The sequence below is a fragment of the Drosophila subpulchrella genome, unplaced genomic scaffold (genome assembly GCF_014743375.2).
Source record: "Drosophila subpulchrella strain 33 F10 #4 breed RU33 unplaced genomic scaffold, RU_Dsub_v1.1 Primary Assembly Seq25, whole genome shotgun sequence".
NCBI lineage: Eukaryota > Metazoa > Arthropoda > Insecta > Diptera > Drosophilidae > Drosophila > Drosophila subpulchrella.
The window spans coordinates 883,692-895,484 of record NW_023665555.1 but is presented as its reverse complement, the minus strand read 5'-3'; positions in this window follow the sequence as shown (position 1 = coordinate 895,484).

Here is an 11,793-nt window from a genome sequence, read left to right as displayed (position 1 = left end):
GTAAGGGGGACCACGTTCGTATCAGTAAATATAAACATGTCTTTGAGAAAGGGTATACACCAAACTATACAACTGAAATCTTTAAAATTAGAAAGGTGAAGAATACATACCCTAAAACATACTTACTTGAAGATTTAGATGGTAGCCCGATTCAGGGCGGATTCTATATAGAAGAACTGAAAAAACACGATTTCCCCACACATACCTAGTTGAAAAAGTTGTAAGGCGAAAAGGAAATAAAGTTTTGGTTAAGTGGCTCGGGTTTTCAAAGACTAGCTGGATAAATAAAAAAGACATTTTGTAGTATAATAAATGATTTATTTAATTAATTTTTATTTATATATTTATCTATCTTATATTAAGTTTAATATTAATATTTTTGTACAATGTCTTAAACTAAAATTAAATATAATAAAAACACTTTTTACAAAATCAAAATCATTTTCATTTATATTTTCCAAAGTCTCGATCATAATAAAACATCTCCAATTCAACTGATTTATAAAATAGTTCTTTTTCAATATGTTCCTTTTGAAATTTAAGACTATCTAATGATTCTCCATCGTTCACATAATTATTTTGTATCATCTCACCCAAGCAAAGTGAATTTGATTCTAACCATTCAACATTTTCTAAAATATCTTTTTCAATTAATCTCTGATGTTTTATTGATGTCGTACCATGGTCTTCGTTACTTAACTCTAAAAATTGTGTTTCATTAACATTACGTTTTCTTTTATTATCTTTGCCACAAAGAATTTTTTTATTTATCTTAACTGTAGTTATTTTATGTGCTTTTGATCTAAACATTGTTCTATTACCATATAGTGAGGCCCCAGTTAATAAAACGTTTTTATAGTCTTCAATTGTAAGATTTCGTGAACTCACTCCCTTTGCTTTATTATGTGAAGATTCAACTTGATCTATTTTTTAACAATAAACCTTTGAGCACAGACCTACAAATTCTGTCATGAGTTTACCGTTAAGCTCATCTTTAAAAAACCCTAAACTTTTTTTGTTAACTCTTTTGAAGTTGTATAGATTAATTCTTTCATCTGAATAGTCTGATGTATCAAATTTCGCTTCAAGATCATTACGAATATCTTTATAAAAATCTTCAGTTTTTATTGTATAGTGTAACGAACTGATTTTGTATGTCTGCTCGCTACGAGATTCGTGCGGCTAGCTCAGAAGATTGTGCGTTCGTCCCACCAAATTTATATGACGTGACTGCCCCGCAGATCAGTGAGAAAACAAAGGATCAAATGGCAACAGTGGGATTTATTCTCGTGGTATTGGTACAGCGGGTGTGTGGCTATGCTGGCTCCTGTATCTCCTTGATCTGGCTCTGCCGGCTGCTGGTGCTCCTCCTTCTGGCTTGTCGACGCGATGACTCGGCTTCCGCTCGGCTCCTGGGTCTCGGGACGCTCGTAGTGGCCGCCTCTGCTCACTCGCCGACGCGCTGCCTCGGGGCCGCTTGTTGCGCCTTAGACTCGCAGAGAGTTCGGCCTTGTGGGCTTAGGGAAGCGTCACCGTTCTCAGACTAGGGTGAACAAGCCTTGCTCTCCAGGCCGACGCCTTTCGAGGCAATACCTGTCCCTTGCTCTGTCCCGGACGGTCCCGCTAGGTTCTTGCTCAGATCGCGCTGACAGTCCAGGCTGTCGCCAGGAGGCTGCCTAGCAGTTCACTTCGCTTTACGCCTAGCGCAGACGAACGTTCCACCCGACTTCACCCTACTACTTAACGTCCGTGACGCGCCTGCGCTCCCCAATGAGCTCCGCGCGGCGATGGTAACGTGGCTGCCGGAGATGTCTGCTGGCGTCGCTGCCGATGTCTTCTGCGTTGTCTCCTGACCAGTAGCTTGTCGTTCTGGCACTCGGGGAGTTGGGCGGTTGCTGTTCAGGAACTTTGCCGGTAATCGCAGGGCTCTCCAGGCGCTCGCCTCTTGAAACCGCAAATCGATCTACCGCTCGTCCGTCACGCCAGGTCCTGCTTGGTCGGGCAAGGTACGCTGGGTCTCAGACAACTTTCCTCCCCAAGCTGACGGTTCCTCGTCGTAGGACTCTTCCGCTTGTCTCTGACGGACCCGCCGGGCGACTCGCCAGGGTGTGATCGCGACAAAGTTGGAAAACGAACGCCTTGACTTAGCCGTGTGTTGCCTTCCGGAACTCAGCCACTTGTGTCTCAATTCGGAAATTCCTGATGTCCCAATCCCGAACGTCTCGACGTGGCGATCTTGCTCCTTGTGTGCTTCCCACGGCGCTGCTTCCGACGACTCGCTTGGTTGTAGCTCCCTCGTAGATAACTTGCTTGACTGATTGTTCACTTGGTACTTTGACTGATCTTGAAGGTTTGACTCCTCGTGATCGACTGCTCCAGCTGCCAGCGCTCTGCGGCCTTATATAGGGCTTCCGGGAACCGTTATTCCCCTTTTGCGCACGGCACGCTGGATCTCTCCACTCCGGGTCCAAAGTCCGCGCCTCCTGGTTGACCCACTTGTCCTTCACGTACCGCTCCAATCGATGTTCCGCCCACTGCTGCCGTCCCGCTGATTCACATGATGTTTGTGGCACGCCTGTGTGCCACTCCACTGCCGAGATGTGGCACTTCTTCTCCCGGTCCAAAGTTCACGGGAGAGTCCAAAGTCCGGTGCAGTTCCGTTATCCGCTTTTGCACACGGCACTCTTGCTCTGCCCGCCAAGTCTCCATTCTCTCTCGATCTCCATCCTTGGTCTCCAATCTCTCTCGCTCTCCTTCGTTGGTCTCCAAACTCTCTCGCTCTCCTTCGCTGGTCTCCAAACTCTCTCGCTCTCCTTCGCTGGTCTCCAAACTCTCTCGATCTCCTCGCCGCGCCGTTACTACGCGAATTCGCCGCGTATCTGGTAAGCGGCCGGCCATCTGCTGCTGCTTCTATTTGTGGGGAGTTATTCAACTCCTCACATTCCCCCCTTACTTCGGGAAACATTTAAGACTGGTTCCTACTCTCCGGCGTTTCCTTGCTTATCCTAGCCTTTGAGTCCTTGTGATTCCCGCGGCGCTCCCTCGTTGCTCCCTCGATGCTCCCTCGACGCTCTTAACTCCCTTGGGTTTCTACAGCGGGGTCATCCTCCTCGTAGCAACTTTAAATGTCCCGCGCCGATATTTCCTGTGTTCCCAATGGGACATCGATACTCCTGGGCTATCGATCCCCAGCTCGCTGCTCATTGCTGCGTTCTACTCCTTTTATTCGCTTCCTCCGCCTGGTCACACCAATCGTGCGTGATCGATGTGCGTTATCGATATCGACGGTGCGGCGTTGCCACCTGCTCGTTGCGATATTTCCACCGTTGGGCCGATATTACCATTTGACGTGTACCCATCGATCGCACTTTCATCTAATGCCAATCGATCGCCTATCGAGGCGCCCCCTTCCCTGGCTCGTGGTGATTTTGCAATTTTTCATGGGTAAGTTCCTTTTACATTTCCTCTACTCCTTCTCATCTTATCCTTCTCTCTCCTTTCGTCCTCTCTCGCCCTTCACTCGTCCTCTATCGGCTGCGTCGGACTCCATATTGGCAGCTCTCGAGAGCTGGTGCGGAGAGGACTTCGCATTCACTTTGCAACCGGGACAGCAGGTAAGTAATTGACGTTCATTTCTTCTTCCTGTACTAAGACCATTTGACTTACAGGTTGCTGGAGTGGCCCATGCATGCCCCGTTCTTCTTCCAGCCACCCCCAATCAAACTCTTGGAGGTATTGTTGGGGCGTCCTTCGGGTATAGTTTGGGAACACTTAGGGTATCCTTCGGGTATAGTTTGGGCACACTTAGGGTATCCTTCGGGTGTCCTTTGGGTATCCTTTGGGCACACTTAGGGCATCCTTTGGGTATCCTTCGGGTATAGTTTGGGCACACTTAGGGTATCCTTCGGGTGTCCTTTGGGTATTCTTTGGGCACACTTAGGGCATCCTTCGGGTGTCCTTTGGGTATCCTTCGGGTATAATTTGGGCACACTTAGGGTATCCTTCGGGTGTCCTCTGGGTGTCCTTTAGAGGTGTTGTTGGGGTGTCCTTCGGGTATATTTCGGGCACACTTAGGGTATCCTTCGGGTGTCCTTTGGGTACGTGATATGCTTTCGCTACTATTTTGTCGACCTTGTCCGTTTCCTTCCCGCTTGGTCTAAACCCGGATGACTCTGGCAACTGCCCGACGCTGAATCCTGTTGCCATCGCGGGTTGATCCCTATATGTTACCCGTATCCTTATGATGTTTTGTAAGTGTCCCTCCCGCCTGGCGTAAACGCGGATGACTCTGGCCACTGCCCGACGATGAATCCTGATGCCTTGCGGTTGGATCCCTACATGTTACCCGTATCCTTGTGCCGTTTTGTAAGTGTCCCTCCCGCCTGGCGTGATCGCGGATGACTCTGGCAACTGCCCGACGCTGAATCCTGCTGCCTTGCTGTTGGATCCCTACATGTTACCTGTATCCTTGTGCCGTTTTGTAAGTGTCCCTCCCGCCTGGCGTGATCGCGGATGACTCTGGCAACTGCCCGACGCTGAATCCTGCTGCCTTGCGGGTGGATCCCTTATCGTTACTCGTGTCTTTGTGTCGTCCTCGTAAGTGACCTTTCCGCCTGGCGTAATCTCGGATGACTCTGGCAACTGCCCGACGCTGAATCCTGTTGCCTTGCGGTCGGGATCACCATCCATCCTTATCCACGTCCTTGTGACCTATCCTTGTAATTGTCCTTTCTGCGTGGCGTGTGGATGACTCTCGCTTAGGCCTGACGCATAATCCTGTGGCCTCGCCGATTGGATCAATGTGAATTCCTTATCCATGTCCTTGCGACCTATCCTTATGGTTGATAGTTCTGCGTGGCTTGTGGATGACTCTCGCTTAGGCCTGACGCATAATCCTGTAGCTTCGCAGTCTGGATCAACGTGAAATCCTTATCCATGTCCATGTGCTGTCCTGATTGTCCTTTCCGTGTGGCGTATGGATGACTCTCGCTTCGGCCTGACGCCTAATCCTGTCGCCTCGTACCTGACGTTTCTGCTGTCTGCTCGTTTTGTTGTTGCTTGAGCTCGCCAACGTGAACCGTCCTTTCTTTCTTCGACTGTGTGTGGCGAATTTTGCAGATCACTGGAGAGACGAAATCTACCACCTGGTAAGGGCCATCGTACCTCGGGGCTAGTTTTGCAGCGAATCCTTCAGCCGCTTTGGACAGGTGATGTTCCTTGGCCCACACTATGTCGCCCACCGCTGGTGACCATTGCCTTCTTCTCAGATTATAGTGTCTGGCTTGGTCCTGGGACGCCTTTTCCATATTTCGCCGCACGATCTCGAATACCTCTCTTAGTTTGTTGGCATTTTCCTCAGGGGTCTCCGTAGCTCGTCCAGTTCCTAGGGTTTCCTTATCGTATAGGCTGCTGGGTAGACGTGGTTCCCTTCCCTGGGTAAGAAACGCCGGTGTATGGCCGGTGGATTCCGATGTGCTCGTGTTTACTGCTAGCATAATCTCCGGCCACTTCTCGTCCCAGTTTCTCTGGTCCTGCCCTGCGAACTGCGCAATCATGGTTTTGACCGTTCTGTTTGCTCGTTCGGTCGGATTCTCTTGTGGTGTGTATGGCGCGGTGAATTGTTGACTGATACCCATCTCAGCCAGGAAATTTTTAAATATGCGGCTTGCAAACTGTACTCCATTGTCCGTTATGACCACCTTCGGGACCCCGTACCTTGCGATTATGCGCTCCCTAAACGCCTTCTTGAGCGACTCTGCTGTCGCACTGCGTAGGGGCACCAGTTCCGTCCATTTCGAAAACCTGTCAATCATGACCAGCAGCATTTGGTTCCCGTGCTTAGATCTTGGTAGGGGTCCCACGAAGTCTGCACATACCGTGGCCCATGGTTCCTCCGGCACTTGGGTCAACATCTTCCCGGCAGCCTGCATCTGATTGGGCTTAAACCGCATGCAAATCTCGCATTTTCGTACGTGGGCTCGGGCGTCTCTATGCATGCCTGGCCAGTAGTATCGGGCTGCCAATCGTGCAATTGTCCTTCGGCTTCCTACGTGTCCCGCGGATGGTGCGTCGCAACACTGTTTCTCGTAGCGACTTTGGGACGCACATCTTCCATGACGCGACGTCTTCACTGCCTGCTCGGTGAGGTATGTTTATGTACAGTGTCTCACCATCCATAAGATAGTCCGGGTACTTCTGCGGTTGGGTCCTTATCTTTTCGCCCATGTCCTTGATCCAGCTGCACTCTCCTGAAGTTATTATTGCCGATGCCTCTTTTAATCCTCGTAGCGTCTCTGGTAGTGGTTGTCTTGAAAATGCGTCGGCCACCACGTTTAGCTGGCTCTTTCTGTACGCTATCTCAAAGTCGTACTGCTGTAGCTCCAGGGCCCATCGGGCAATCCTTCCTGAAGGGCTTTCGATGCTGTTGAGCCACTTCAGGGCCATGTGGTCGGTTACTACCTTAAAGTGGTAACCTTCCAGATATGGCCTGAGCTTCCGGATCGCCCAGACGATCGCCAAGCACTCCTTCTCCGTTGTCGAGTAGTTCTTTTCCGCGCCGTTCAGTGTTCGGCTCGAGTAGGAGATTACTCTTTCGCCCTTTTCGGTGTCCTGGGTCAGTATCGCTCCGATGCCGTAGTCGCTGGCGTCTGTTTGCAGGATGAAAGTTCTACTGAAGTCCGGGCATGCTAGCACTGGATCTGCCACGAGTCTTGCCTTAACCTCCTCAAACGCCATCTGGTGCTCTGGTGTCCACTCCCACTTACTGCCTTTGCGCAGCAGGCCGTTCAGGGGTTTGACGATTCTGGAAAAATCTGGTACAAACCGGCGGTACCACGACGCTACTCCTAGGTATTGCCGGAGCTCTTTGACAGTCGATGGCGGTTCTAGTTCGGCGATGGCGGCTACTTTTTCTGGATCTGTTCCTATTCCCTCGCTAGTCACTCGATGACCCAGGTACAGCAGCTCCCTTTTGAAGAATTGGCATTTTTCTGGATTCAGCCTCAGATTTGCCTCCTTTAGACGACGGAACACTTCCCTCAGGTTTCTTTTGTGTTCTTCCAGCGTGCGACCGATCACTATTATGTCATCCTGGTAAGCGAATGCGTGAGGTGACATCTCGGGGCCAATTACTTGGTCCAAGACTCGCTGAAACGTTGCCGACGCCGAGTGAAGTCCGAACGGCATTACCCTCCACTGAAACAGACCTTTGCCTGGTACCGTAAACGCTGTAAATTGCCTGCTACTTTCTTCCAGTGTGATCTGCCAGTATCCATCCTTCAGGTCCAAACTGCTGATGTACCGCGCTTCTCTTAGTTGATCTAGGATGTAGTTTATGCGGGGCATTGGGTAGGCATCCTTCACTGACTTCGCGTTGATCTGCCTGAAGTCGACACACAGTGTCCACTTGCCTGTCTTCTTTTTCACCATCACGATGGGGGAGCTGTATGGGCTCTTTGAATGCTCTATGAACCCCATTTGGAGAAGCTCGTCCACCTTTGCGTTGATTTCCCCTTGAATTTTTGGGTTCTTTGGGTAGTATCTCTGCTTGATTGGCTTGTCGTCCTTCATTTTGATCTGGTGTTCTGCCATATTCGATGTTCCCGACATTGTGCTGAAGTCTGCCAGCTCTGTTTCAAGGAACGCTGTAGTATCGTCCAACTCGTTTACTTGTTGAACGACTGCTACTGATAGCTTCTCCTCGAGCCATCCATTGTGTCGGTTCCTGGCTGGTATTATTATTTCGTGTCCAGCACACCTTATCTCGGTTCCGACTTGTTTCAGGAAGTTCCATCCCAACACTAATGGATCCACTACCCCGGGTAAAATCAACAGGCTCATGGTCACTTGTTTGTTGCCGAATTTGACCTCCACCTCGAGCTGCGCATTAATTCCGCCGCATCTTCCATCTGCCAACCTAACTTGCCGTCTCGTCCTGGTAATCTTTCCTAGAGCAGCAATATTGTCCGCCAATTCTTCGCTAACGAAGCTTGCCGTTGCTCCGGTGTCGATTGTGGCTTTGTAGCTTTTCCCACCAATCATCACAGCTGCGGACAACTGCTGCTCCTCCTCGATTAGCTCGCCCGTTAGTTTGGAGAGGTGGCATTGTGCGATCCCCGCTCGCCTCTCTGCGGCTGAGATCGCTGGCCATTTCCCGATCGTTGGCAGCAATCGACGCTCCTAACACCCACCTTGCCGCATATCCAGCAAAACAGCAGCCGCTGGTTACGACATCCTCTAGCCCAGTGTCCGTTCCCACCGCATTTCCGACAGGCCTCCTGCGGGTCTCTGATATGGGTGGCATCTTGTGGCCTCTGTGTGTTGCTTGGCGGCCTCCACAAGGTATTGTTTGGCTGTCTCTGTTGCTGTGGGGGTGGTGTCCCATGACCTCCGCGTGGTGCGTCTGTTGCCTGCTGTCGTCTGGCTTGGTGTGGTGGTGACCATTGGTCGTTTCCTCGTATGTCCTGGTTATCTGTCTCCTCGGATCTTCTGCATGTCCCCTGTGTTGGTGACGCCGACTTGGTCCTTGAGAACTTGTTCTCCTGTGCGAAAACTTCCCGTTCCTTTTCAAGTTCTTCGTACTCGTCTGCTAATATCATCAGCGTGTCCAGGTCCGACACTTTGTATGCCCTTAGGAAGATCCTTAGACTAGGGGTGCAGTTTTCCTTGATGATCCTTAGGGTTTCTTTAGCGGAGTAATTAAGTGGCCTCACCATCGTCTGCATGTCGATCATGTAGTCCTTGAACGACTCGCTGAAGCCTTGCTTCCTTTGCCGGACCTGGTCCGCCAGCCTGGTGAAGAAATCTCTTGGCAGGAAATATGTGTGGAAACTTTCGATGAATTCTGCCCAAGTTCTCCACTGCTTATTGTTGGCGATGAACCATTTCAAAGCCCTTCCTTTTAGCAACTCCGGCATCGCTCGAGGGATCATATCGAGCTCCAAACCGTACGTGTTGGCGGACCATTCTACTTGCTCCAGGAACTCGAATGGTTTTTCCGCCCCGTCGAACCTGAACGACCATTCACGGACCTGTTTAGCGACCTTTGCGTAGTCCGACTGGCTTGGTCTCGGGGTTAGCGCTGCTGCTTTCTTTTCTTGGCTTGATTCTCTCCTGTGGGCCTCTTTTTGCATGTTGTCAATGCTCAGGCTTGCCACCAAGTTGTCCCCTTCAGCGTTCGTTAGCGTAATGCTTGGGCCGGCTCTGTCGTAGTATGTTGCCTCCAGCTCGGCCCAGATGTCGACGAGTTGTGGATCATTCTCTGTTTCGGAGTAGTATTCCGATAGTGCCTTCCTCATGTCGTCTAGCCTGCCCTCCAGGGCGACATTGAGCCTCTGTGCGACATGGGCGAAGTCTTCCTTCTTGAGGCGGTAAATCCACTTCTTTCCCATTTTTATTGTGCTGTTCTCACTGTTGGGACAATCACGTTGGGCGCCAGATGTAACGAACTGATTTTGTATGTCTGCTCGCTACGAGATTCGTGCGGCTAGCTCAGAAGATTGTGCGTTCGTCCCACCAAATTTATATGACGTGACTGCCCCGTAGATCAGTGAGAAAACAAAGGATCAAATGGCAACAGTGGGATTTATTCTCGTGGTATTGGTACAGCGGGTGTGTGGCTATGCTGGCTCCTGTATCTCCTTGATCTGGCGCTGCCTCGGGGCCGCTTGTTGCGCCTTAGACTCGCAGAGAGTTCGGCCTTGTGGGCTTAGGGAAGCGTCACCGTTCTCAGACTAGGGTGAACAAGCCTTGCTCTCCAGGCCGACGCCTTTCGAGGCAATACCTGTCCCTTGCTCTGTCCCGGACGGTCTCGCTAGGTTCTTGCTCAGATCGCGCTGACAGTCCAGGCTGTCGCCAGGAGGCTGCCTAGCAGTTCACTTCGCTTTACGCCTAGCGCAGACGAACGTTCCACCCGACTTCACCCTACTACTTAACGTCCGTGACGCGCCTGCGCTCCCCAATGAGCTCCGCGCGGCGATGGACGGACCCGCCGGGCGACTCGCCAGGGTGTGATCGCGACAAAGTTGGAAAACGAACGCCTTGACTTAGCCGTGTGTTGCCTTCCGGAACTCAGCCACTTGTGTCTCAATTCGGAGATTCCTGATGTCCCAATCCTGAACGTCTCGACGTGGCGATCTTGCTCCTTGTGTGCTTCCCACGGCGCTGCTTCCGACGACTCGCTTGGTTGTAGCTCCCTCGTAGATTACTTGCTTGACTGATTGTTCACTTGGTACTTTGACTGATCTTGAAGGTTTGACTCCTCGTGATCGACTACTCCAGCTGCCAGCGCTCTGCGGCCTTATATAGGGCTTCCGGGAACCGTTATTCCCCTTTTGCGCACGGCACGCTGGATCTCTCCACTCCGGGTCCAAAGTCCGCGCCTCCTGGTTGACCCACTTGTCCTTCACGTACCGCTCCAATCGATGTTCCGCCCACTGCTGCCGTCCCGCTGATTCACATGATGTTTGTGGCACGCCTGTGTGCCACTCCACTGCCGAGATGTGGCACTTCTTCTCCCGGTCCAAAGTTCACGGGAGAGTCCAAAGTCCGGTGCAGTTCCGTTATCCGCTTTTGCACACGGCACTCTTGCTCTGCCCGCCAAGTCTCCATTCTCTCTCGATCTCCATCCTTGGTCTCCAATCTCTCTCGCTCTCCTTCGTTGGTCTCCAAACTCTCTCGCTCTCCTTCGCTGGTCTCCAAACTCTCTCGCTCTCCTTCGCTGGTCTCCAAACTCTCTCGATCTCCTCGCCGCGCCGTTATTACGCGAATTCGCCGCGTATCTGGTAAGCGGCCGGCCATCTGCTGCTGCTTCTATTTGTGGGGAGTTATTCAACTCCTCACAATAGATAAATGAATCGGTATCCATATAATTTAAGAGTAACTTTTCCTGAAACTTTGGCTTCATATATTGATAGTGAAAATCATACATTTTCCATTTCGATAAGTCTAATACTGCAAATCCTAAATACATTGGCTTATTAAATAGAACGGACAATCTTTTCATTTGAATTGCATAGAAATTATCATTAATTTTAGTTGCACTATGAAAATTGTATTTTGAAATTAAAGCTTTGGCACAATATGCTTTTCGTCCAGTCTTCGAGCTATCCGAAGCTTCCCATGTACTAATAAGCTTAATATCGACCCTGCGCTCGGGATCTTCCATTGTTTTTCCGTAAACAGAATTATTCATTAATTTAAAAAAATCTTTTTCAAATTTATTTTTTGCATTTTGCTTATGTAAAGTATTTAGATCAATGTAATTCTTTAACCAAGGCTTTTGTAAAAACTGAACACCTCTATGGATCTTTTTCAATACTAACCCGTTCTGTATACATTGTTGCAAATTCCGATAATGTATTACATAATTTTTCTTATTTCCCAGGTCAGCAATTAATTTTTTTACCTTATCCTCTTTTGAGGCCAGACAATTTGACGGACAAAATGGAAGATCATTATGAAGATCATGCAAACGGTATGGATATATTAAGTCCACTTCCAAAAAATAACCGTATTTGCTATCGATTGGAATATTATTAATATCAAAATTGTCTATGTCTGTGGTAGACATCCACTTAAAATCTTTATATGGTAAAGGTTGTGACATTGCCCAACCATACAAGTTATTAGCATCCACATACATTAAAAATGAAGACTCCTTCGAGGAATCATAATCTGACAAATATTTGTTATTTGCTTTTGTATATCTATGACAACATTGAACTAAACCACCTCGAATGCTACTTTGAATAAATCTATACATATCTATATCTGTCAGCAATTCAAGTTGAATAT